Here is a 26,377-nt window from a genome sequence, read left to right on the forward strand (position 1 = left end):
GTGGTGCTTTGATTGGAAATCATCTCCCAGACTTAGGTGACAGATGGAGGCTGGGAGCTTCCTCCACATTATATGGGGTGCATAAAGTCTAACTGTGGATGAGAGGGGCTGTCCCATTGGCCATGTCCCTTCAGCTGCTATCTAGACAGGCTTTGGTGCTGGGTTGCCAGAAGCAGGAGGAGAGGGAGAAGCCATCCAGAAAATGACCAGGTTCAGATTTTGTAGAATTTACTTGTGGGTTTTTGGGCATCTCAGCTTTCCAGGTGCCCAGATCTTGGTTCAAAAGTGGTGACTTTTTGTAACGAGCTTCTATTTATAATCTTTTTCTTCTACCCTGCTTCTCTGTGAGGGACTTGGTCCTGGGGACACACAGCTGCTCTGTGGGAGATGCTGCCTCCCCTGTGCCTGTCCTGGGGAAACCTGGAGCCCTGATCCCGTGTGCGTGGCACAGCATCTCCAAGAAAGGAGGGCTTGTTTGTTCAAAATGTCAGCATCGAAATTATAATGGAAAATTCCTTTTTTTCCCCCATGGAACTCCACACACACAAAACCTTTTCCAACCAGCTCCCTTCTTTTGCACTCAGTATTGATTAGTGAAATCAAATCGGGCGACGTTGTCGTTATCTGCCGCAGGCTGGTGGAGGAAGTCACGGATTTCCAGTTGCACGCGGCTCTCGTGGAGCCCACGGCAGAGTGCAAGCGGTGTGACATTGAGACCGTACCTGCACGGTCAGTTATCACCTGCTTTTGATATAATCCTCCTTGTTTTGCCCAGGCTGAGGTCTGCAGCGATGCTGGGGCCCCGTGTCCTCGGCAGATGGGCAGCTGCCCGCAGGCAGCGATGCCGCCGGGCGCCCGCCTCTCCGCACCAGCAGGCATTCGTTGTGCATTTTATTTTTTGCATGTGTTCATCTCCAGCATTACAGACATGTGTGTGTGTGTGTGTGTGTGTGTGTGCAGAGCAGTGCTGGTGTGCCAGGGAGGATTATTATATTGCTGAAGGTTCTTTTTTTTTTTTCTTCTCCCTTCATATATTTGAAAAAGCAATACAAAATTACATATATAAACGGCAACATCTGTTACGGAAGCCTGGCCCAGGCAAATTACTGCTTTAGAAAGTCAGTGCAGATCCTCCTGTGATTCACTTATGTGCTTGCCAGAGTCACATCATACCCACAGCGCTTTATTCCAGCTAGGATAGGTGTGTCTTTTTTATTTTACACCCACATCAAATTCCTAAAATAAGAGGACTGTAAAAGGAAAAAATAACTGGAGTTTATTTTCCTCTGGAGTCCATAGGATTCTGGAAGTTATTATTAGAGGTGAAGTCATCACAGAGGAGGCTGTAACCCTTGGGGAAGGGTGTGGGCGATGCTGCTCTTGCAGAAAGAAGGGTGGTGGTGGAGTCCCAGGGCAAGGGGACACAGGCACCAGTGGGAAGGCTGGAGAATTCCCTGTCTACATCTTGTCCATGTCCATGATTTCGGCCAGATGGAGACAAGAGTGTTTCAGTGTGTGTCCCTCCTCCAGTGTGGTGGCACTAGGAGCAGAGCAGATCTGCTCTGGGTGCTCCAGGCTCCACCACATCTGCAGCACCATCCCATCACTGGCTTAAAGTGCCCAGGCCACACTGACAGCTGGATGGAGCTATCCTTTATTTTTACTTCACGTAAAACAGAGTTGAATCCTTGTTACCATGGAAACGAGCAACCCTAATTATAAGGAGTTTGATTCACTGGATGTAAAAAGCTATATAATTCTTCTTTTTCTCTTTAAAAAAAAGAAATAAAAAAGGTGTATCAGAAAATGACAACCCTGTATCTGATGTAAGGTTAATCTTGAGTGTTTTCTGTATGAGTGGTGTTCTAGAAACATAGAAAATAATAGTTCTGCTGTGTCTGTAATGGTGAGCCAGGCTGGGATCAGCAATACCATCCTTTGCTGCCCATTACTTGTGCTGAACCATGGCTGCCTTCAGGCCAGCACTGAAAACAAATCAAAGTCATTGCATTCTGTATGATTTTCCTTTTTTTTTTTTTTCTGTTGCATCATGTGTAGCACGAAGAGAGGAGATAAAGCCAGAGGGCAGAGGTGAAAATGTCTCCTGCCGGGAACTCAGGATTGCAGCCAGGAAAAGAGCTCAGCACCGCTTGGTGCGGAAAGGATTAAAGTCTGTGCAGGGCCCATGAATAGCCCCATTGAGCAACTGCGGGGCTGGGAGTTATGCAGTGGCTAAAGTGTTTTGCCAGATCTGCTTATTTTGCAGACAGCAGTGAAGTAACATTATGGTTTACAGCAAAACAGGATGCGAGTCAATATGTAAATGCTGAATAAAGAATGCTGCGTGTGTGCAGTGTGGCCTTTGCAAGTGATCTGAGTTCATCCTCCCCATCCATCTGTCCTTTGAGGGAAATAGCTGAAAACTGCAAAAATTAGGGTGTGTTTTCTATCTTGGCTCTTCAGCTTCTCTTTCTTTAAGCAGACAGCGAAGGGACCATCCCAGGCAGGTCAGAGCATTGGTTGTATTTGGGTCAGGAGGGTTACCAGGAGGGCAGAGATTTGCACATGGAATTGATTATTTTATTCCATTTTTAGAATGTGCTTACTGCGGTTTAAAACTCAAATTCGTCTTTTAACGCAGATACTTAAATCCTGGCCTGAAACCGTAGCTAAGAGGAGAGCATTAAATACTTGCTAAATCCCTATTTCAAATAAACATGTGAGAGAGCGGCTTTCTGGTTTTACTGGTGAAGAAACAAAGCTGATATTTTAGAATTTATCCAATTAAATTCTGCAGAGTGGGCTGTCACGTGAGGATAAATACATTTAGGGCCACGTCCCTTCAAGCATGAGAAACGGGGGGACAGGTGAAGAGGTGTTTTGGTGTAACCTTGTCCATGCTTGTGACAAAGGCTTTTTCCAGCCCTGGGTGTGGTTGCTGATGAGTCGGGAGCCCATCTTCCACCTGGGAAGGGCTGGCATGTTCTGGTTGTATGGCATCGTGGAAGGAACAAGACCAATTGTGTCAAGTTTATGGTTGGATTTGATCTTAAGGATCTTTTCCAACCTAAATGATTCTGTGATTCTATGATTGCCACCCTTGTTTGTGTCAGTATCTGCATCATGTGGATGAGAAACCAATCTGGGAAGGGTTGGAGGGCCACAGCAGCTCAACTGCTTCCTTGGGGAAGCCTGGGTTGCTCTGTGGACTCTCTTCATGGGCTGCACCCTGCTGGGACACGAGCATCCCTCTGGCTGGGTGGGACACACCAGTCCCCCATCAGGATGTTCCTCCATCGGAGCAAGCAGCTCTGAACAACCTGGATAGAGGGAATGCTTTCTATCTGTGCTAGCCCAAGGGTGGTCTGATGTGTTATCGCACTTCACTTTTGTGGGGATGATCACCACCATCAGACGCTCTTTCAAGGCCTGGGGGAATAATTTGGGAATGGGGATGCTGTTTGCAGAAGCAGGATGGTCGCACCCTATAGAGTGTGCAAATGGGATGAGGGAGCTGGAAACCCCAGGGATGCTCGTTCTGCAAATGGTTTTCAGTTAATGGGGTCCTGAGATCTGTGATTATGTGGCAAATTGTGTGCTTAAAGTTGTGTACACGGATGGTTTATCAAAGACAGCAGAGCTGACTCCGGTGCTCAATATTGGGAGTGTGTTTCAGTACCTTGAACTGTAAGAAAGGATCTAACCTCAGCCAGGGCTTCAGTTGGTCTTTTTCTGGACTTAAAAAATTTTTAAGCCTTTTAAATACCTCAGGTTTTTTTACAAGATATCCATTTCTGGTTTTAAAAACCCATCACCACGGTATAGCCTATCAACGTCTGACAGCTGTGACCAGGTAAGAATTACCGTGTCTTGAACAGAATTTATGAAACCACAAATTACCTTTTACCTATTGAAAATTAATACAACACTCGTGGTTTTAGACTAACACAAAGGAACCACAGTACTTTTTTCTTTTAACAGTCAACTTGTGACTGATATAATTTTTTAATGTGCACCCCCCAAATGTTTGGAATGTATAAATATATATAGCACATTAAAAAAATTATAAAAACCATTAGGCAAGAATAGCACGTTAAAATGTATTTTACATGTTTTTCTTAGGCTCAGTTGACCATATGTTAAAATAAACTTCAGCAATGGCAACAATTCTTGTTTGAGATTATGTCTTAATAAAATAGCATGTGGGTGGTAAATACAAGCAGATACATTTCTGCACAGGAATTGGGATTCAGCTATTTTATATGATGCTTATCTAAACTATCCCCACTGAGTAGCTTCCACCTGCATCGTCTGCATTAGGACAAGGTCCCATTCCCACTGGAGCCAGTGGGACCTCTCCAGTGGGGTCAGTGGGCTGTACTATTACAAGGGTGTGTGTCCTGTCTTGCCTGTGGGGTGCACAGCTACTCCCCTGAGCACATCACAGAACTCCTGGATCTCCTAAAATCCTTGGTAGATGTGATACTGGGACAGCAGGTAGGACCTGCAGGCAGGGCTTGGTGCTGGGCTGTCACATGCAGCCTGGGTTGGATGCAGGCACTGGGAGCATCCGACCCTGTTCCTCCAGTATGACATGGCCCACGCTTGGAATGGGGAGGATGCCAGGCAGGCTGGGTAATTGCATTTTCACCTGGCACTGGTGTAGTGAGGTGCAGTGCAGCAGTAAATGTACAGCTAAATCTGCATTAGAGACCGACAGTGAGCGGTGTCCTGGTGTCGCTGTCACCAAGGGACTGACTCTACCTGGGTTCAGTTTGGGGTGCATGCCCTCACCTCCTGTGGTGTCCCAGCCCCTCTGGCTCCCACCTCTGTGTCAGACCCATCCCTGTGTTATTTATCTTCGCTGCTGATTGTTTACTTAACTTTGCATTTATTCAGGATTTAACTCTGCAGCCTGTTTTAATTGGTGGGGCTGTGGCGTTGTTGTGCTAAACTCGAGACAGATGGTGCTTGAACAGGGACCACACACAGAGACCACAGAAATGGTGCTGGTCAGGCCAGCCAAGCAGGGTCCTGTGTGGATACTGGTGGGTGGGAACCAGCACCAAGTCCGGGATGCTTTGCTGAGCTGCCCAAAGCTCAAGGTGGGGAGAGGCAAAGGGAAGGGGCCGTGCTGAGTACAAGGGATAACATCGTCTCTCCAGCTCACTCATCTCTTTTTCTCGTGGCACAGAGTTTTTTCTAGAGGAGTAGTGAAGAGTTTGCAGGCCCAGCTCCATCACCTCTGTCACAAAAAAAAGCCTTTTTTGCTGTAAGGAGCGGGTGGAAGGGCCCTTCAGTGTGATTGCTGGAGTGGTCCCTGCCCCTTGCAGGCAGCATGGGGAGAGAGGACAGAGCCAGGCAAAGGCTTTCAAAGGAAGCAATGTAATGCCTCCTTACTGAGCAGTGTGGCTGGACATCATTATCTCAGTGCACAGTTGCCATGGTGTCTGGCACACATTGGCATGAGTGCTGGGATAACGCTCTGCCCAAATGCTCAGACAGTTTGTTCCATTGCTTGGAGCCAGGGAAAGGAGATGACCCCAGTCCTGATCCCTAAAGAGCTTGTGGCTCCTCAGCATGAGCAGGAGGAAAGTGCTTGGAGTTGAGGCTGGTGAGAAGCCTGGGAGGGGATACAGGGGTGATCCTCTACCAGGAGATCCCAAAAGTTGTGCTCTGCTGCAGCACCTGCCCTGGGACCCCCAGGGAATCACACATCAACCCGACCTACACGGCTGTCCCTGTGCTCTGATAGTTATTATATCAGTGTGTCTCCCTGCACACCCTGGCAGCTCTTCCTGCAGGGGAGTTGTGGGCAAGGAAGCTGTAATCCTGGCTCCAGCAAGGTGAGGCTCCTCACAGTGCTTGCAGGACTCTTAGAAAATGCTGGTAGAAGTGAAGGGGAGGAGTGCTTCTAACTGGTTATGAGGAACAGCTGAGGGAGTCAGCCTGCAGAAAAGGAGACTCAGGGTGGACCTTATTGCTCTCTACAACTACCTGAAAGGAGGTTGTAGCCACATGTGGGTCAGTCTCTTCTCCCAGGTAACAAGCAACAGGACAAGAAGAAATGGCCTCAAGCTGCACCGGGGAGGTTTAGATTGCACTTCAGAAAGTAATTATTCTCTGAAAGGGTTGTCAAGCACTGGAACGGGCTGCCCAGAGAAGTGGTTGAGTCACCATCCCTGGAGGTATTTAAAAGATATGTAGATGTGGCACTCAGGGACATGGTTTAGTGGTGGGCTGGGCAGTACTAGGTTAATGGTTGGACTTGATGGTCTTAGAGACCTTTTTCAGTCTAAAGAATTTTGGGATTCTTTAGGCTTGTTCTCTCCTTAAGAGGATTACAGGGTCTTTAGGGCAGAGATATCATCCTGGGCACATGTTTGTATGGTGCCTGCTTTGCAGCTGGGCTTTCTCCTAAGGTGTAGGTGTCCTCACTTCAGCCCATGCACCAGCTGTTGGAGATTTAGAGCAGAGTGTCCTGAAGAGACAGTCTTGCAACCAAAAGCACATCTTGGTGACCTCAGACTATGAGTGAGGGGCTGTGATTCACAGGGGCCCTCTGGTGAGATTAGAGATTTACCCACTTGAATTTCTTGAGATCTCCAAATCAGGAAGAAGCCACTGGTGAGCAGACTTGTCTTCTCTTGTCCAGTCCTGCAGGTGGGCAGTAAAGCTGGTAGTCAGTGGTTTTGTGAGCTGCCAGGAGAGCCAAAAAAATGTGCTGACCATGTGAAAGTGCAGGGTCTGTGCAAAGGCTTTCTTGTCTCCCATGTGGAAATTGGTTTGCAAGTAGAAACAAGGAACCTGGGAAAGGTTCTGCAATTAGAAGCTCATCTGTCTGTGACTGGTGGGATAAAACACCTTCACACCTTCCTTGGAGTAAATGCAGGGTAACAAATGCTGGGATCCTGACAGCTGGATTAAGGGTGATTATCATAGGATTTCAGGAGTATTAACATGACAGTAAAATCAAAAAGAAACCCTGGGAAACACCAAGAAGCACAATAGGAGAGGACCCATCCTGTCCATCTTCCAAATGGCTGAGTGCTTGGTGTGGTCCACTCAAAGCGGCTTGGGAAGCGGGAGCAGATCCAGGGCTGGAAACCTTGGATACAGGGCTATGTGGGAAAGGCAGAATCAGATGTCTCAGGGTGTAATTCACCCAGTACAAAATAAAACGCAATCCTGGTTTGTTGGTTGTGCTGCAGCCAGGGTGCTATTATGTGCATTTTTATGAGGCATTTTATCTAGAAGTGCTTTTTCTCTCGAGGACCCTTTAAATTGATTTTCCACATCAACTTATTTTTATAATTGCATCATGTTTACTGATTCTGGCTCATGAACTTATAACATCTGAATGCTGTAATCATGAGGCAGCCAGCCTTTCTGGGGAGACTTCATTGAATAAATACAGTACAGAGGAACAGATACAGTCAATTAATTAGCTTTCACCCAGCCTCGTTACCGAAGTGACTCACAGGGTGTTTATCCAGAGAGTTGCACCTTGCTCTGGGCTCTGCCCAGGGGCAGGTAGAGGAGAGGTTACCTTGTTTCAGTCGGCCGCAAGTCTGCTGGTACAAGATGAAAAGCAGCAAAGTGGGGCCTCTGTTCAAAGCTGAAGTCTGAAATCTGTAAATAGGAAATGGAAATAAACAGGAACAAGAAGAAGAAAAAAAGCTCTTTATTGAAATGTTTGATAAACAGCTGAAGTAATGCAGATGAAGTGTGAGAGAGTTTGGAGTCATTAGTGAAGTAAACAAGGATTAGACAGGATTTGAAGTCATTTGACCTATACATTTTTAGTTTTTTTTTTTTGGTACCAAACTTGTATCAGTTGCCTGGTCAGTCATTCAGGGAATAGCATTTTACTGGGGAATATTGTTTTTCATCAACCCATCATGATCCGTGGTGCAAATCTGTTGCCATAATATTTTAATAGTCATTTCGCTCAACTCCTCCTGCAGGGCTACAACTGACTGTGAGGTAAAATGGTGACATAAAGCAAAAAGCTGTCCCTTGCCACAATCTGACACTTCCACTCGGAAAAATTTGCCTTTTTAGAACCATTTGGGACTCACAGAAAATGGCTTTGCATTTTGGGGTGGCTCGTGGTGCATGGAGAGCCTTGCCCGGCATGGCAAGGATCTTGGAGCTCCAACAGCTCCCTGTTAGCAAGGTAGGGTTCCTTCTGATTTATACCCCATCAAACCTTCCCACATTTCTCGGATTTTCTGCCAAAATGTGGGTGCAAAGCTTCGCAGGCCTCGGTTCAGGCATCGCACTTTGTGTCTGTCATTAATAAACAGTATTTACATAAGTAAGAGGGTGGAATATTGCTCACAGCCCTCGTTTGGTGTGGAGTAGCTCTCCACTGATAAACTGTTTATGTCGAAGAGGAAAATAATGTTTAAATGGAACAGGTAAGCAAATAGCTGGATTTGGCAAACAGATGTGAGAAGTGGAGTAGAAATCAAATTGTGGAGTTGTAATAATAGGTAAAATCGTAGTCAGGCTGTTCAGTGTCCTGGTTCCTCTCTGCCTCTCGTCCAGCATCCAGGGACAGGAGGAGCAGGGGTGTGGTGACCTGCCCCATAGCAACCCGAATGACTTCTGGTGAGATTTCAACCCATGGTGAACATTTCTTTAACAGCACTGATGAGAAGGAAATTTTTCAACAGCTTTGGGAACAACATGTCAGTGGCAACAAAGCAAGTTTTTAATAACGTTTACATAGGAGCGGAGAACAGCATTTTTCTCCCAGGATCGGTTGCTCTAACACACAAGTCTGTACTGGGATGCTTTGCTAACGTGATTTATTACCAGCCTTCTTATTATATGGCCTTTCTAAATGATTTTTTATTAATTCCAAGTGTTTGTTTGGTCCCTTTCAAATAGCAAAGGAAAGAGCCAAGTCTGACAGTTTGATAGTTTGACGTATTTATTGAGATCTGTGTACTCTGGTTATCACTCCCTCCAGCTCCACAATGGGTTTGTTTACCCTGAGTAGGGGTTTATGTACTGCACATGGAAGTACTATAAAAATTAAAACAACTTTACATTTTTTTCCTTGCTATCTGAGCTCCGGCCTCACAATCCTTCCCAGTCATCCACAGCTGGGTGGGGCAAAAGCAAGGTGTGGCAATTCTCATTTAAATTCTGTTCTTCTAAGGTAGAAAGCCCCATTCTGTGTTGATAAAATACCTTATGCTCAAAAATGAAATCTCAGTGCAAAAGAGGCACAGATTAAAGGAAAGCTGTCATAAAGTCTCCTTGGAAAAATGTAAGCAATATATGTGTGTTATAGATGTACTATATGTGCAGATACTGTTCTTTGGATTCTGTTTTATTTAAAAAGAGAGGTTTTTGCAATCTCTGTTTAGGAGTGGTGTGGTCCCATCTGGAAACCATTCTTTCAGACGTGCATCCTACACAATAGATCACTATTTTGTTGTTTAATATGAGCCCAGTTCCCCCGAGCATTTGGTATATCCAGGCACTGGATGTATTTCTTATCATCTATATTGCTTCATTAATACTGCACAAACCGACCCTGGAGCTGTGCAGCCGCTTTTGTGTGTCTGGTGTCATCTCTTGCAGCCAAACGAAGGCTCGTGCCAAGGAACCAAGGTCACAAATCTGGGCACACAACGTGTTTTTGGGGCCGTTAACCACCATCACCTTATTAAACTTGGACTCCTGTTTTCTAACCCTCTGACCCAACCGATTGCTGGAGGTTTTTGTTTTGTTGGGTTTTTTCTTTAAAAAAAAAAAAGAAATTAAAATAAGCCTCAGGTTGAGAAGTCTGAAGAAAAATGTATTTTTGTGATGGCTGAAGATGGCTTTGCCAGCCTGCAGGGTTGCTGGGTGCTGGTCATGTAGAAGATGTACATTGGAGTCAACTGGATGGGGACCATGTCCTTAATTTTAGGTGCTAATCTGGGCCCTTTGTTTTTGCATCCATGGCACCACGCAGATTTAAATGAGCCCCAAACAGTTCTCCATAAGATGGGAATGACTTTTTTCAGATATAATAAAAATGAGAACATTTTCTGCTGAAAGTGGATAGGAGAACATGGAAAGTTCCCAGTGCAGCTGAATGTGTAAGGGAACCCCACTCCTCCTCCGAAAAGGAGGAAAGAGAAGAGAAGGGAGTTCAAGTCAATATGGAAAGCAGTACTGGAGCTGGGAGGAAGGCAAAGGTGTGCATGGGATCAACCTTGCTGAAATCGAGCAGGATTTGTTACTTCAGCAAAGAAGTGTTTGAGCCTTTCTCAGTGTTTGTCTGGGAAGAGTGATGTGCACTCACGGAACCATAGAAACAACAAATAATAACTGCAGCACTAAATGGCTTGCTCTAATCAAAAGCAGACTGTTGTGGTTATATTTGAGCACTGTCATTACAAGAAACTCTGTAATGAGTGTTTTTTTTTCATTTTTCATTTGCATCAAACAGATTCCCTGTATTAACATTAACGACCTTCTGTGGAGCCCGAGGTATTTACAAATTCTGTGGTGCTGCTTCAGTCTTGTGGGAAGATTTTCAGTTCTTATTTAAATCACCCAAGACAGTTATGCTGGGCAGATTGGAAGCATGAACTACGTGGAAAATAGCACACAAGCTTTGCTCTTGATGAGTGGTCTATAGTCCTATGCTTTTGCTATGACTACCAGAGCTCTGGTAGATAAAATATGTCATGTATATAATATGTATATTGACATACTGTGTTGTGGTTGTGATGCCAAATGCCCAGAGCATCTGGGAAGGTAAAGATGGAGCATCTTTCTGCTAACCGTAGATGAGGCTTTGTTTTCCTCATTTGCTGAAACCCCCCTTGTAGGAAAAACTTTAGATTTTGATAGTTGATAATTGGGTTTTATTCACAGGGTAGTGGTCTTATTAGTTGAAATGTAAGTTGCCAAAGGTGCTATGGTTAATCTTCTTTTTGGATGGGGAGAAAATGTATCTGAAAGACTTGTGCTGACATTCTGTAAACAGATTTTGCCATGGCATTAGTTTAGTTTGCAAACAAAAAGCATGTTTGTGGTGAGTGGAGTCTATCCCTAATGGCTTGGCAAAACAGTGTGGCTGAGGACTGGTAGGGAGGTGTATGTCCTCTTTTTCACCTCGCAGTTACCACAGCACTGCTGGTCACACCTGCCTCTGCTTCATGATGATTTCACCTCCATCTCCAACAGCTACTTGAAAGCAAACTGTCCGCCAGCTTCAGCCTCTCATCTCTCCATGGTGTGAGCAGGGATCACATCTGCTCCTGGGTCGGTTATACCAGCAGAAAATCACACCTTGAGGGTGCGTTGCATGGATTTGCAAGCCCTAGCACAGCAAAGGTGATGGCTGAGGGTTTTGGTGTTAGGTCAGTCAACATCTAAATTATAGCCAGGACCTCTGAAAAAAACTGTAATTTGGGATCATCGTAAGCATGGGAACAGCCAGTCTGTTGAGGGGCTTTCCAGAAGGGTTGAGCTGAGGAGAAGGTAGTTCCATGGAGAAATGCCTCCTTTTATCTCAGGACAGGTATAATGTGGTGATGCAGATTGATTTGCTGTGGTTTAAAGCATGGAAGAAACAGGTTTACTTCCTTTGCCAGAGACCACAGAATGCAGAGGGCATGTGGTGTCCTCCAGCAAAGCACAACAATGAACATTTAAGGGAACATTGCAAGTATTTTAATGACTTTTCCCAGCTGTGTTTGTCCCTTTGCTGACCCTAGTTACATCTAGTAGACCTGTAAAAGCAAGGACGCTCAGTGAAACCACACACGAGCAGCACGGGGCTGTTTAAGAGGGAAGGACAGGGCTGCTCTGAGGTTTCCAGAAACAAAATTGTGAAGCCAATTCAGGATTCTTTGGTTCCAGCTAAAATTTTGCATCCTAGCCAGTTCAGTGCTGTGATCACTCTGGGGAGAGAATAGGGCTCCAGGCTGGTGTGTGATGAACAGGGGCTGGAGTTATCTCTCGATGGATTTTTCTCCAACAAGTGTCCTTGCAGCAGCAAGGCATGGCTATCTGCATCCTTGTCATGTTTTGGTGGTGCATGAAAGCTTTTCTGCCTTCCTTTTTTTCGCCTCTGTTTTGTTATTCTCTGTTCCCCCCCTTACTTTAATGAGGCTGTTTCCACTTGATCATTTCCCAGAAAAGAGTTGTTAAAGCAAAATCTCTCCTTGTTTTGGCAGTGCTGTGTGATCACTCCATCTGCAAGGTCATTCCTCATCAGCTGAGACATTGGGTCAACACCCTGGACCAATGTGTCTGTACAATTTAGCACATGTTTAAACTGGAAATGAAAATTCTCCTTCTCAGGTCAAGACATACCTTATTTAATTCAGTGTTTAGTTTTCAAGGATCCAGAGAGCTCACAGAGTTTTGGAATACTTGGATCTTGTGTCAGCTTTCGTTCTCTTTTGGCATCCAGATGTTAATATATGGATGAACCAAGCAGTGATGCCGATGAGCCCATTCCCATCCCTGAATGCATATGAGGAATGAAGGAGTGTCTTGGCTGGACTGAGCACACACTCCCACTCTGTTTATGTGACTCCACGTACCTTTGAAATCGATGCGCAAATCCACATGTCACCATGATACGTCCTCAATATATTGAGCATATGTGCCTTGGGAGCTGGAAATAACAGAATCAAAGTGTAATTCAGAGCCAGCCGTTGTCGGTCCAACTTCATTTATCATCATCATTGTCCTTATCAATCGTGATTCCGACGGCAGGCTGCTGTTGGGCAGATGATGGCTCTTTTGTGGATGGTGCTGTTTGTGCGCTTGGTTGCAGCGCAGCCGTTTTGGCACAAATAACACCAACTGTGAAGTTCCTTTTTCATAATATTATTTTTCTGCTGTTCATGTTTATGGCATCTTGGAGGCGGAATGTAGTTTTGCACGTGATTTTTTTACATTGTGGAGAAGTGGTCCAAGAGTATTTGGTATTAACAAGATGTTTCTTAATGGGAAACATCTCTGTAGATACAGGCTCAAGTTTTCATAATTGCATGTTCAGTAACTACCAGTTGTGTGCTCATTTAAGCAGATGTATCTCCACCCATTCCCTTCAGTTCATGTTTAATAGGATGATTTGTTCAGTCGCGAGGCTTAGAGGATTTCAGTCAGCCCAACTGGCAATAAGAAATAAGGGAATAATAAATTTTGCAGAAGTTGGTGCGTGATGTGTTTAAGGTACAGGAATTACTAACTGCTTTTTCAGACGTGAGCACAGCCAAGGCTGTTACACACCAGTGCACGACTGTGTCATGCTGCAGTTGATTTCTTCCGCTGCCTCTTCCTGCGTGCGCAGACGTAGCCAAGGTCCAAGACGCACGCGATTACTCACACGATCAATGCCCCTGCCCCTTGGGGCACTTGACTGGACTAAGGAACCTTGCATGAACCCTTCTTTTTTTTGTGATTAGTTGGTGAAAACATTGACTTTGTATCTTGCACACGGTTAGTTTTGCAATAGGCTACTACTTTTATACCATTCCCTGCTCTTGAAAAGATTTGCAAGGTGTTAACCGTTCATCAGAGATTTACTATTGAATTCCGTGGTTGCTCGAAGTTCCCAGCAGCTGTTGGCTTTGAATCTTCTGGATACATATTGCAGAAACCACTCTCTTCTACAAGTAATTGTTATAGCAGGGAATATTTTGGCCCCATCTGCTTTTCAGCACTATTCGTTACAGCCTGGGTTTGTGCGTTGGTGCTCGAGCGTTTTGCCACCTGCTGATACCTCAAATACTGTTACGCACACAGGTGAGCAGAGTCCTTTAGAAATGCCTCTAGCACTCCTGTATGCATCTTAAGAGAGGAAAATTCAGTCTTTTCCTATACTATTCTTATACATCATAGCCTTCTGTTGTGTTTTTGAAAGCCAACTGTGCAATTCATATTTGGGCTGTCAATAAAGATGCCCGATGCTTTCCTGCAGTGGCTGTAGAGATTTGTTTTGAGTGTCTTTCTGGATTTCACATGGTTTGATAAACATGCTCAGTCTATCATCCCTCCCTCTCTGTTTCCTGCAGTGATAATGGATTGTAGAACCCTTAATAAGCAAATTCAGGCCAATCTATCAAATAACCAAGTTGAAAGACATCGCGTCTTTCACTCAGCAAACAGATGCAAGATATTAGGGCTTCAAGTCACAGACCTGCATGAATTTAATGGGGAGGTTCTCATCATTCTCAGGGCCTTTGCCTGGAGTTGTAAAATAAATTATCCTCATTAATTTTAATATTTCATGAAATCTCACAAAGTGACGGCTTTCTGGGCAGATTAATATAAAAGCCATAAAATTCACATGAGCCATATGTTATCTGAGCACCAAATGGGATGCCTGGGATTCTTACCATCAATATCCTTTTAAATTTGGCTTCAGCAGTGATTCATGGCATACTCATCCCTGGTGAGAACCTCGATAGTGCGAGTGGCATTACTTCAATGTGCATTTGCTCTGTCCAACTGGTTATTTGACTGTTTTTTTGGAAAACCACCATACATGGAGTTTGTTGGCTGTTTCATCTGTGTAAGGTCTGCATGGTGGCACCGTACCAGCGGCATCAGGCTGATGTGTGGTGAAGTCTCATTCATTCTGGGTTAAATATCTGGGCTCAGTTTGCCAGGTGGGTGCCTTGGTGGAATCCTGAGCTCTTTGACAACTCGTTTCCACGCTAGTGAGCCAGCTCAGATTCTGCATTAAATCCACCCATATTGTTTTCTCTTCCTGCTACCTACCAGCCTCCCCAGGCTCCTCACATTTAAACAGGCCTGGCTAAAAGCAGATGAGAGTGTATCCTCTCTTGGTCCTCCTGACTCTGAAGTTAATTTGGGAAGTGTTGTACCCAGTCAGCATTATCAGGTGCTGTTTGTAAACATACAGTATTAAACACAACTATGCTTTGGATATTGCTCCAGAATCTGTACACAAGTCTTTAGAAAGGGGTCTGCCAGTTCAGTTTGGGGGTTTTCATTATTATTTTTTATTTCTTCCTTGAAAACCCTACCTTTTCTGTACCAGCATAATCACAGGCACCACTTGCTACCTGGCTCTGCATTTTGCTCTGCCTCTCCTCGGATGGTGCATCCGTTCATTTATCTCAGACCCATCTATCACTTCTTAGGTCTCAGCCTGTCTCACCTCATCTAGTTTTTGGAAGGGGGATGCTGTGAGAAGCCTGGACATTTTGACATGCTGGTCTCCCCTGGCATGCCAGGACCCCCCCTGCAGTGCCTGCATCCTGCAGCAGTGGATCCAAGGTCCCCATACTAGCACTGGTCCCAGTGAGGTAGCTGGGATAACTTATTCCTGCCACTGGCAACAAAACAGTGGTGTGGTTTGGTTGTGTTCACTTGCTGAGGAGTTAAATCCATCCCTGGACATGGATTTGGGATCCACCCTGGACAGGGGTGTTTTGATTATAATTGTCTTAATGCACTTTTAACCTGGAGGCTATTCTGTGGCTTGCAGGATGGTTTTAAAAATCCTGTGCCACGGGCTTTCCTGTGTGCTGGGTTTTAGTACCATTAACGAGAAGCACAAAACTGTGTGTGTTTTTCTTTTTCTGTTTGCTGATACTTAACCTAACAGTCTAATGTGCTTAAAATATCCCATGTCCTTCCTAAGGCACCAATACAGTTTATTTCTTAAACAGTCAGTTTTCAGCTTTTTAGGCTGCTGCTTTTTCTCTAAAAAGAAGATCTCGTGCTAAAAAAAAAAAAAAAAAACAAAAAAAACCAAAACCAGATACAGTTATTACTTTGGAAAGAGGGGATTAGTTGGCAACATACTTATGGTTTTGTAGAAATAAGCCATGAGGCATGAGTCCTTAGCCCAGTGGAAGTGTAGTTGCTGTAGTTGCTGTTTTGTACCCTTTTCATGCTGATTCCATAGCACTGTAGATGCCCAGGGATGGTCTAAGCAGAGCCCAAGCCCTGTCTGCTGTGTAGAAGAGGAAATCAAGCCCAGTGCTCTGGATTGGCACTGTGAGGCTGTGGCCTGGCCTGTCTCTTGGATACATCTTGAGAGAAAAGTCAAAGGTCCCCGTCTAATCAAGGCAATCCAGGGGCAATTAAAAGCCTACAGGTATCTGTGCTGCAGAGTGGGTGTGGGCAGTGGTGAATAAAGCATTAAGAAGCAAACAGGAGAAAGGCACCAGGACTGAGGTTCAAAACAGAGAATATGTGAAGTGTTTGGATAAGAACATTAATGCCTCATGATGCCAAACCTGCCTGAGTCCCTGTGCGGCCACTCGCTGCCTCCTGGCTGGGGAGAGGGGGGTGAGAGGCCAGTACTGGGAGGGGAGTGGGCACCCCACGTTGCCATCAGTGGGAAATGAGCCTTGTGTGGGATCTCCTCATCTCCTAGCCATCCGTGTTCCCTGAGCATCCTCATCCCCCAGGCGTCTTTTCTAGCCAGAAGCTGCCCCAGCAGTGGTCCTCTCTTCTCCAAGCCTTTTTTTGTCCCATTCTTGGTCTGAGATGGGAAGGCAGGAGGCAAAGACGGGGAAGGCAAAGGCAGGGTTAGGCTTTGTGATGGTGCTGCCATGTCACTGGCCCCATGGGTTGCCCTGCTCTGGCAGGCAGCTCCCTGGAGGGAGCAGAGTTATCAGGAGGGCTGAGACACGCTCACATTTTGCCTTTGCTGCATGACAGCAGGGTATCACTTTAAATAGGTTTTCTTGATGTATTTTCCACTCTTCACTATCCCCTTGGGATTTTGGCGTGTCTGAGGCAGGCAGAGCAGGTTTCCTAGGAGAGAGACAGTGCAGCACTGTGCCTGCTCACCCGTCTGTGTCCCCAGTGGCGTGTCACTGCCTGTCTCAGCTCCAGGCGCAACACCATGACATCCTGCCCTGGTGTTATCCGCCTGCAGTGCTGGAAATCTCATGAGGCTAAAAGAGTGTGGGGAAAAAAAAAGATGCAGCTCTGAAAAGGGCACAGGGGTGTTCCTGTGCCAAACCCACTGGGGCTGAACAGGGGTTCAGCTGGGACCCTGGTACAGATCCCTGCTGGGGGATGAAGATGTATGTATTGTGGGAGTGTTGGGAGGAAACTCTTTAACAAGCAGGGAGGAGAGGAGGAGGAGAAGGAGAAGCCATCCATGGGTCAGGCAGCCCTGGCCACCCCAGAGCTGTTGGAGATTTTCATCCTTCCCCTTGTCCAGAGAGACTGGTTTGGGTTTTCTGGTGGTATCACTGAGACGGGCTCTTCCCAGCTGGCAGGATGCACAGGGGTTAATCTGAGCATCTTTCCACTCTTTCAGCAGAAGGACAGCAAGTCCTAGCAGTGTTTTGTTTTTAATATCGGTTGGCCAATGCAAGAAAAGCAATGTCAGAAAAAACCTCTTCCAGTGACAATATGATTAATTCCTTCTTAAGGAAAAATAAAAAAAAAAGAGTTGGGTATTTTTTTCCTTTTTTTTGCCATTACCTAGAGATGGTCTGACAGTAAAGAAGCCATGATTAATTGCACCAAAAGAAATATAATAGACACCTTTTCTTGGCACCATCTGAATTTTGTATGATTTTGCTGTTATCTCGTTGGCTCAATGCAGAAAAATTATCTCCAAGGCTGCCGTAAGGGATGTTAACTTCCTTTTCCTTATTACAGATTGATCTTTGATATCTGCTTTTCTCCAGGAGCTCTTTTATTCCCACAAGTGATACAAACCTTCTGCTGTTTTCCATATATTGCACTTAAGTAGTTCAATACCTTTGGAAACCCATATGGGATCATTTAATAAAGAATCGATGATTGCCATGTTTTGAAGGTTATATGATATGAGAAATCATATATTGTTTTAAAAGCTGAATATATCTATGCTGTTGATTTCAGATAAACCAATATTTTTCTAATAAGGCAGAGAAATGATACCTTCTTTTTGTTGTTTATATCCTCTAGAGTGTGAATATTTTTCCGTCTGTGGTTTCCAGTTAAATGGATTTTCGGTCTCTCTGAAATTTCTGCTCAAGTCCCAGCAATATTTGCTTAAGAGTAATCAGAGTATTACCCAAATCTCTGTTCAAAGCAACAGTGACCTTAGCAGCAGTAAGCAATAATTGGATTATTTTCAGAGATGTAGGAAGATTCACTGTAATAACAAAAGAAGAAATACCAAATGATAACACCACTTCTCTGCAGCACTGTAAGCCGTGGCACTTTCCATAGGATAGTTTTAATAGCTTAGCATATTATGAATACTGAGTGAGAAAGGCAGAGGCTTGGGGAATAGATGCTGCCTTGCAGTTTGGGGTGATGCATTTGCTTATGGGGGGAGTTCTTTTATCATAGAATGATAAAGGTTGGAATAGACCTCTGGGATCACAGAGTCCAACCATTAACGCAGCACTGCCAAGTCCAGCACTAAACCATATTCCCAAGTGCCACATCCACGTGCCTTTTTGTTGATTATTGTTATTATTACCAAAGTACTTTTGTTGGGATGTGGTGCTCTGTATGTATAAAACCTGCACCCAGGGCAGCTCTCACCTTGCCTGCATGGTGATTTTCAGTGAGAACAGGCCTCACTCTGATGGTGCAAAGGCAGAGGCCAAAACATCCTGCTTTGATATGGTGTGGGGCAGCTGAGGCTGGGACATTTAAGTGTCCTGGGTCCGTCCTGTACACAGTTTGACCCTGGGTGCAGGAGCAGAATCCCCATGGAGCACCAGGCAAATGCCAGCGAGGTTTCCTCCAGAGAGGCTGAGCTGCTGCGAAGACAAATTGGAAACCATTTGGAAGAGCAAATCCATACCAGCCCAGTGTTGGATGAGCTTGATTGCCTCTCTTTCTGCTTTTAATTGTAATGAATTATCTGGCTCGGCACGGCAGGGTGCCGAGACTCTTGGCTGAAACTTGTGTAATTCACGTAAGTGTTTACACAAAAGCCAAGTAAATGTTAAGCTTCCTACAGATTCCAATATACATGAAGCCTTGTTTGTATTCAGTTTGGGAGACTGGTGGAAGCAAAGCAGCCCATATGGCTGTGTGTGTTGGAGCAGGGAACATATGTGTGGATATGAACACACGTGGACGTGTCTTTTGTGGCACTTGGGGACATGGTTTAGTGGTGGACTTGGCAGTGCTAATTAATGGTTAGGCTCAATAATCTTAGAGGACTTTTCCAACCTAAATGATTCTATGATTCTGGGAATTGTACATGTTAAAATAAAAATTTTGACCTTTAACTTTCCCTGGAGTGGGTTTTGCAGTGACCTGTCTGGTTACCTCCAAAAAAAAAGAGTTCTGTATAATTTTGGTTTATTAAGAGAAGCTCAAGGGCACAGGGGAGTTTTTGCTGCTTGACCACTAAAAAAAGAGACTTGTGCCATCGAGGCTACCGGTGTCCTTTGAAGTCTCCCATGTGCCCACATCATGCTTCTAATTACTGCAAATGAGCCTTCTGCAGCCCAGGCTGCTGTGTAATTCTAACCAAGGCTGCTTGCCAGATGGGATCCCTCCCAGGCAAGACCTTGGCAATGTCTGTCCCCACAATGGTGACAGGGAGCAGGTCACATGAGCAGGATGAGATGTTGGTCCTGACCTGTGATGGCAGCTGGTTGTGGAGCAGAGATCCCTGAGCTTGTCTGTGCCCTGGTGCATTGAGAAGTGACCCTTGGCTATAATGCAGCATTTGGCTGTTCAGAGCACCAGGTCTCTTGGCTTCCCTTTGACCTGAGAGGAGCTGAAATTTGGGATGCTGCACATCAGCCAAGCCCTTCTTGTTGTCCTGATGGGGACAGGTTTGCTTTGAAACAGCAAAACCAAACCAGGCTGTTAGAGATTTTGCATTAAGACAATTCCCTGGGCACAGTGCAGCCAGGAGATCTCTATACCTGGATGTAATTTATTTTTAGAAAGCACGTTTAGGCGCATAATGACCTCATTACCATGCCAGTTGCAGCCCTGCCTGTTTAAGAGTATTTAATTGTTTTCATTCCCCGAGCACAGCCGTTTTAGTGCATAGGGCAGAAGCAGAAGAGGGAGGGAGGTTGTGTGACTGGAAACAATAAGGATGCTGAGGCAGAGATTGAAGCGCTTGTCTGGAAGCATCCCTGTAAGAATCCCTCCCCAAAGCATCCCAATACTCAAGGAAACTGCAGTGTTTTGGAGCCCTTTCTTCTCCCACTGCCTTCTGAGGAGTCAAAATTTTTTCCTCTCTTAGATTTTTCTGTTGAAAAAAAGAGAAATGTTTGAAAGGCAACCCAAGCTCCCCTTCATCATATATCTGGAAGCTGGGGACTGAGGAGAAGGATTGAGAATGTGCACACTGCCCCTTCCCAGCCACTCCCCAGGGATTTCTCTCATGCCTGTTTGCCTCCTCACTGTTCCTGTGCAAGAAAGAATGTATAAAAACAGGTAAAAGAGAGAGGAAAGGAGGGGGGAAAAAAAGAAGACTTATGTTTCTCTGGCAGTGGTTTCCTAAGGAGCTGTGATTATTCAGCAGCAGTGGAAAAAAATACAGAAGATGTAAATAATCTTCAGGATTATGCTAAAGCCAAGCTTCAGTCATTTTCTTGGGAAAAAAAAATGTGTGAGGCCTATTCATTTAATAATGATCAACCAGAATTTCTTTAGAGCTTCTTATATTTTCATGAAAGGGATCACTTGTCTTGAAGAGAAATGGTAATTCTGATATCTACAAATACCCTTTGCTTGGGAAGTGTGGGGTTCAGGTTGGTGTGCTTCTGTGATTGGGCTTTTTCGTACTGTTTGCTTTTTATGATACTCATGTACATTCACGTCCATGGTTACACACTAAAATCATCAAAAGCAAAGAGTTGGTTTATCATGAAACGGCAAACCACGGCTGTACTTTGTGGTGTAGGCTGTATCAAGATAAAAACATGACATGATTTTTAGCTTTCCCTGTGTTTATGTTCAGTGCCAGAGGTACTTCAGTGATTTTGCAAAGAGTGTATACATTGCGGTCAGGTTTTCCAAAAACAAATCACAGTATCTTTCAAAATCTATACAAATCTTGCTTACCCTGCTGGGCTTAATTTTAGACTATTGAGTTTATTGTTCAAGGAGGAAAAAATGGGTTTGTTGTGTGCTGTATTTAATCAAGTGCAGAAAAAAACTTTCACAGGCATCGTTCATCTTCACAAGCCAATTTTTGTTTCCATTTTAGTTGTAGAAAAATCTTGCCCCAGTAAAATGAACTCATTTATTGTGCAGATCTGATGGCACCAAGATTACAGCTGCTGGCAGGTATCGGCTGGTTTATAGGGACACTCCCCATATGGATTTTTGTTTTTATGGGATTTCAGTGTTGAGAACTGTGTGTTTAATTACCGTAGAATTGCCAGGAGCCAAGGATTTAGGGATGCTTGGAAATAAGGGAAAGTGCATGGTGTTTCCATTGCAGCTTCCAAAATGTGAGATGTGCTGCAGAAGCCTGAGGCTGCTGGATTTCCAGCAACTGTTAGGGTTTAGGATGCTCATACGTTCTGAGACAGCTTTTATCCTTCACATCCATCCTCCCTCCTGGGAAGCTCATCCTCATGGTTAACCTGGGTGTGATCAAGCAGTTGCTGCCATCAGGAGTGGAGGAGGGCTGTGGTCCCTCTCTGATCGGCTCCTGTTCCATTCCTCAAACTCTGGGTGTTTCCATGGAGCACAATGCCCGAGGTGAAGAAGGGAAATGTCCACCATAGCTTGTGGCAAGGAACCACTTGGTCCAGCAACAAAGTGTGGGCTACAGCCGGGGTTACACTTCCCAGCAGACAAGGCTGCAGCTTCAGTGTCTGCTCTGGGGAAGCCTGTTGACTGCAACTACTGAACGTTTTCATATTTAATGAAGACTTGAGGAAACGTCATGATTCACCAGTCTGGGCTCTGGTGGCCTGTGGGTAGTTCAGCATGTGCTTTGGACATGGCAGGGGTCACACGTGCAAGCAGCCAGCGAGAGGTGCCTGGCTGGTAGTGGCCTGAGCAACAGGCATCCTCACTTGTGTAAATTTTGGGCAGACAGGCATGAAAATGCATGTCCTGGGAGTGGTGTTAGTAAAAATACTTGGCTTTGTACCAGACAGCCCTTTGCGTGGGGGAGATGCTCTGATTTATTGGTGCAGGAGCTCATCAGGGTGGGACAGTGGAGCTCACATTGCTCGAGAACAAATCCCAGTCATCACCACCCAAAGACCTCTCTGGGGTTTTGTTTCCAGCAGCTCTTAATTCAAGAAACAGTTTCTGTCACTCCAGGTTCAGTGACAAGCAAAGAACTGGTTGAGGGAGAAAGATGTGATGTGTCCTAAGCTGCAGGAGGGGAGTGATGGTATTTTTCATAATTTGAAGCATTAAAACTATAATCTTCCAGTTCTGTTTCGGAGCATCTGGGCTCTCTCATACCTCTGTGGGCTCCTATAGCAATATATTCTTCTCCATGTTCACATATGCTAGGGGTGGTGGCCTGTAAGCTATTCTGGCAATACAAAAGAAAAAAACAAAAAATAAAAGGCTGGGAAGGGGGCAGGGAGGCGATGTGATGCCAAGTGGAACAGCTCTGTCTTACCCGCCTCGAAGAGAAATCATCGAACGCTGAAGGAGACAGGCTCTATCGCGCAGATTAATGTGCAGTGTTTGAAAGCAGCCAAAAACATTTTATACACACAAGGCGAGGCTGGAAGGAGCTGGGTGGCTCATCTCTGCAGAAGCCATTCCTTTTCCTAAGAGGGCATTAAAAAAAAAAAAAAAGAAAAAAAGGAGAGAGTACAAAGGTCTCCAGGAGCACTCAGCCACTCAGGCAGTTTAATTGGCTGAATGTAGAGCTTTACAGTTGGGATTAATATGGATATTTCTTAATAATGTGTCACCTTGTCAGGAGTTTCGGGGTCAGGACTGCAAGGCTGCACAGTGCTTGCAATGAAAGTTCTTGCCTTTCCTTCTGGTTTTTATTATTACAATAGCTCCCAATAGTGCATATTGAAAGGAAGATGTTGTTAAGTTGGTTTCTTCATTTCTTCCTGTGCAACCAGTGAAAAAAGTGGAAGGGTGAAGGGAGGAATGGTCTGTAGAGGTTGGCAGTGGTGGCTACATCGTGGGTTGGCTCACGGGTCCAGGCTGGCATTGACGTGCACACCAGGACATGCAGCATATCAGCGTAAACATGGAGAGCTCAAACCTAAGCAAATCCCACCAGAAAGCAAATAAAAGAAGTGATTTAGCAGTGCTGGAGGTCGTTTAAAAGGACCTAAGACCATTAGCATTTTTACAAGCATTTTTCGACTGGTCTTACTGCCTTTTATCTCTGTGGGTCTCCTCTGAGTGACCACCAGCACAGGGATGCCTGCAGGGAGGACGCTGCTCCCCTGTGCCCCACTCCCAGCCACCTGGGGGATGTCTGCTGCCGTTGTTGAGGGTTATTTTGCTGCTTCTGTTTCTCTGCTCTTTTCCTTCTTTTTCTCACCTTCCCTCCCCTCCCCTCCTGGTAATTTCAGAGGGGGTTCTGGGAAGCCCACCTCCTTCATCAGCACACGTAATTGCCGCCAGCCCTAATGGGATACACTCAGAAGAAGGTTTCTCTAATTTCCCTGTGCTCCTGCCTGCCCTTGCCCCTCTCCAGGAGTGATTGCCTCTACAGCTTTATAATCAACATCTCTCCCAGTGCAGAGAGGTTCCTGTGCCTGGAGCCACCACAGAGAGATGAGGCTGAAGCTTTCCCCACTCTCTGTAAAGCCATTAGCGGCACAACAGCGAGCAGCAAGTGCACAGCTGATAAAAGTCTCAGCGAGGCACTTGCTCCTATAATGATTGTCTTTCATGCATAGATAATTTTGATAGAGTTGGACTTCTGAAGCCCACTGTCATCGGGGTGGAGTGAGCTGACCTGTTAATCGTAAGAGGAATTAATGGGAATTACAGCTGGTGGAGGCTCCCTCTCTGAAGAGCTGGTTCGGGGCATAGCATTGGAGGGGAATTTAAAAACCAAGCAGTGTGTGTTGTCCTTGGAGCAGCTGCAGATAAAGTGGCAGCGAGTCAGTTCCCAGGGGAGAAGGGAGGTGTGGAGGAGATAAACTCCAGGAGCACAAACACCAGATTAACAGCCTAATTCTGAGCATGAGCACACATGCATTTTCATTGCATCCACTTGGTAATTAATGCAGACTTTTAATTTAACCAAGAGGGAGACCAGAGCCACTAGGAGTTGCAGCCTTTCTGGTGTTTTGTCTGTACCCAAAGAAGACCCAGGTGAGATGTCCTGCATTACCTCTCTTGATGGTGCTCCTGTGGTGTAAGTTGTTTTAGCACTTATGACTTGAAGTGAGCTGAAATTCAAAGGATCCCTGCTGATGCTTTACCCTACCTGAGGTCCTGGCTGTCTCCAGATATTATCAAACAGCTACTAGATACTCTACCAAGCATTTCCTTTGAGTTTTCTTTTTAGAGTAAGTTTCCTTTAAAATGCCATATATCCATGTAGCCTGCAGAGACTAAAAGAATAGCTTATCTCATCCATACAGAAGACCCATAAAGTCTTTAAATATGCTTTATACTGGTGCTTTTCAAAGGAAGGGCTGATTGCCTGGTCTTAAATATCCAAAATGTGGTCCCTGCGTGCCTGAGCATATGTACACAAGAGCTGTCTGATGAATAGTCAGAGATGCTGCCCAGACAGACTGTCCTTAAGAATTTATGAAGAATAGCACAGCAAATTGCATTGAAATGCTGTTGTCACTGTGCATTCCAAATGCACATATCCACGGTGTGGAGGAAAGGACAGCAGTTAGTCCTGTTAATAATGAGCGTGTTGCTCATGATGATAGAATGGTTTCTTCTGTAACAGTAAAAGGAAGGAAAATAGCATTTGGTCGGTTCCATGTGTGCATTTCAGGAGTTTTTAAAAGTCTTTTTACCAGTTTGGGGACTAATTGATAGGGAGGAGGGGCAGGTTTTCTGCAGAACTATCAGCAGGCTTGTACTTTGGAAAACATAAAGTTGTCTTCTTCGAGGGCACCTGGAGAGAGAAGCCCTGAACAAAGGTGATGTCCTTCCCCAGCACAGGCACTGGTGGGACCTTGGGCACCATTGGGCTGTGGCAGCCAAGGAGGAGTTTTTCTGTCCACGTTGGCTCTCTCCAGCAGCAGTGGGATTCTCCATTTCCCCACTGAGCAGCAATGGTCCTGCCAGTGCATGGGGAACAGCATGACCAGAGAGGGGGGACTGGTCTGCAAAGAAAGGGCTGTTTCATGAGCAGATGAGCAGGAGCTGAGTGTCCCGAGTAGCAGCAGCAGTGCTGTGGATGGTGCTTTCCTGTGGCAGAGGCCAGCAACGTGAGTTGGGACCCGAAATCCACAGCCTGAGCACGTTGGAAAGGAAACAGGGACACAACCTTTACCTGAAGCTCTATCACATGATTGCAAATGAGAGTGTGAAAACCCCTATGCAGAATACATGTTCAGGAATGGGGGAGCACCTCTCTTAAATAATTAATTTTGTGACCTTCAGGATGTCATTTAAGGATTTAAGACCAGGAAAGAAAGTACATTGCACTGCTCTCTTCTGTTGCTATCCCTGGCTCGGCTGAGGCTGAGGTTGGCACTGGGGGGCATGTGGGTGGCTCTAGCTCTGTGTTTGTTGTGGGGAAGCTCAGGTGGTCTCTGTTTTCTGTCCCATGTCTAGTGATGAGGTGCTACTGCTCACCTACTGAACTACCCAGGTTAAATAGCGCAGCAAGGAAAGCTCAGACATGCAGAGGAGGGTGGGGAGAATGTATTTTGGATATTCTGTCAGTCAGCTTGACACTAATTGGTTGCAGTAAGTAATCGTTCTCCATGTAAATTAGACTCCAATTTCCTCTGTAGTCTGTCTGTTTGCTGTGTGGGCTTCGGTCTCTAATTAGGCTCTCACGTGGCAAACCTGGTTTGTAAGCTGCTTTTGTTCCTGGAGAGCCAGGCTCAGCCCTCCCTGAGGCTGCCTGCGCTCTTCGAGCCCCGCTCCCAAGTGGGATGGTTCTTAGATCAACACTGCCAAGGTCTAAATTCTTCTTCTAATGTATGTTTTGATTATTTCTATATTTAAAGCTTGCAGCAGTGGAGGGGGCTAGAATGCAAAGGGGGTTCTTGAGCTTACAATGGGAATACTCCTCAAAAGCGCTTCCTCTGTGTCCCTTGAAGCCCTGCTCACTCCTCCATGAATAGACCTCATTGAATTGCTAGCCTGTGCGAGGGCTGGGGCAGTTTGCCCACATCTGGATCCTGCTGCCTGTGCGCCGGGACACCTGGAGCGCAGACCACTGGCTCCCCCCTCACTCGGGGTAGCTGTGTGTGTGCATTCAGAGCTCACCCAGACGCCAGCCCACGCCCTGGAGCTGCTCCAGGGTTGCACATCTGTAACCGAGTGCAGGAATGTGCTGTTG

General features: G+C 45.5%; 1 protein-coding gene across 2 annotated transcripts in view; it reads left to right on the plus strand.

Moving 5' to 3' along the window:
- The window catches only part of PRICKLE2 (prickle planar cell polarity protein 2), a 104,716-nt gene that overhangs the window by 19,832 nt on the left and 58,507 nt on the right, over window positions 1-26,377 (plus strand). The window lies entirely within an intron of this gene.

Source organism: Manacus candei, unplaced genomic scaffold, assembly GCF_025592945.1.
Source record: "Manacus candei isolate 608988 ecotype Guabito, Panama unplaced genomic scaffold, ASM2559294v1 h1tg000025l, whole genome shotgun sequence".
Taxonomy (NCBI): domain Eukaryota; kingdom Metazoa; phylum Chordata; class Aves; order Passeriformes; family Pipridae; genus Manacus; species Manacus candei.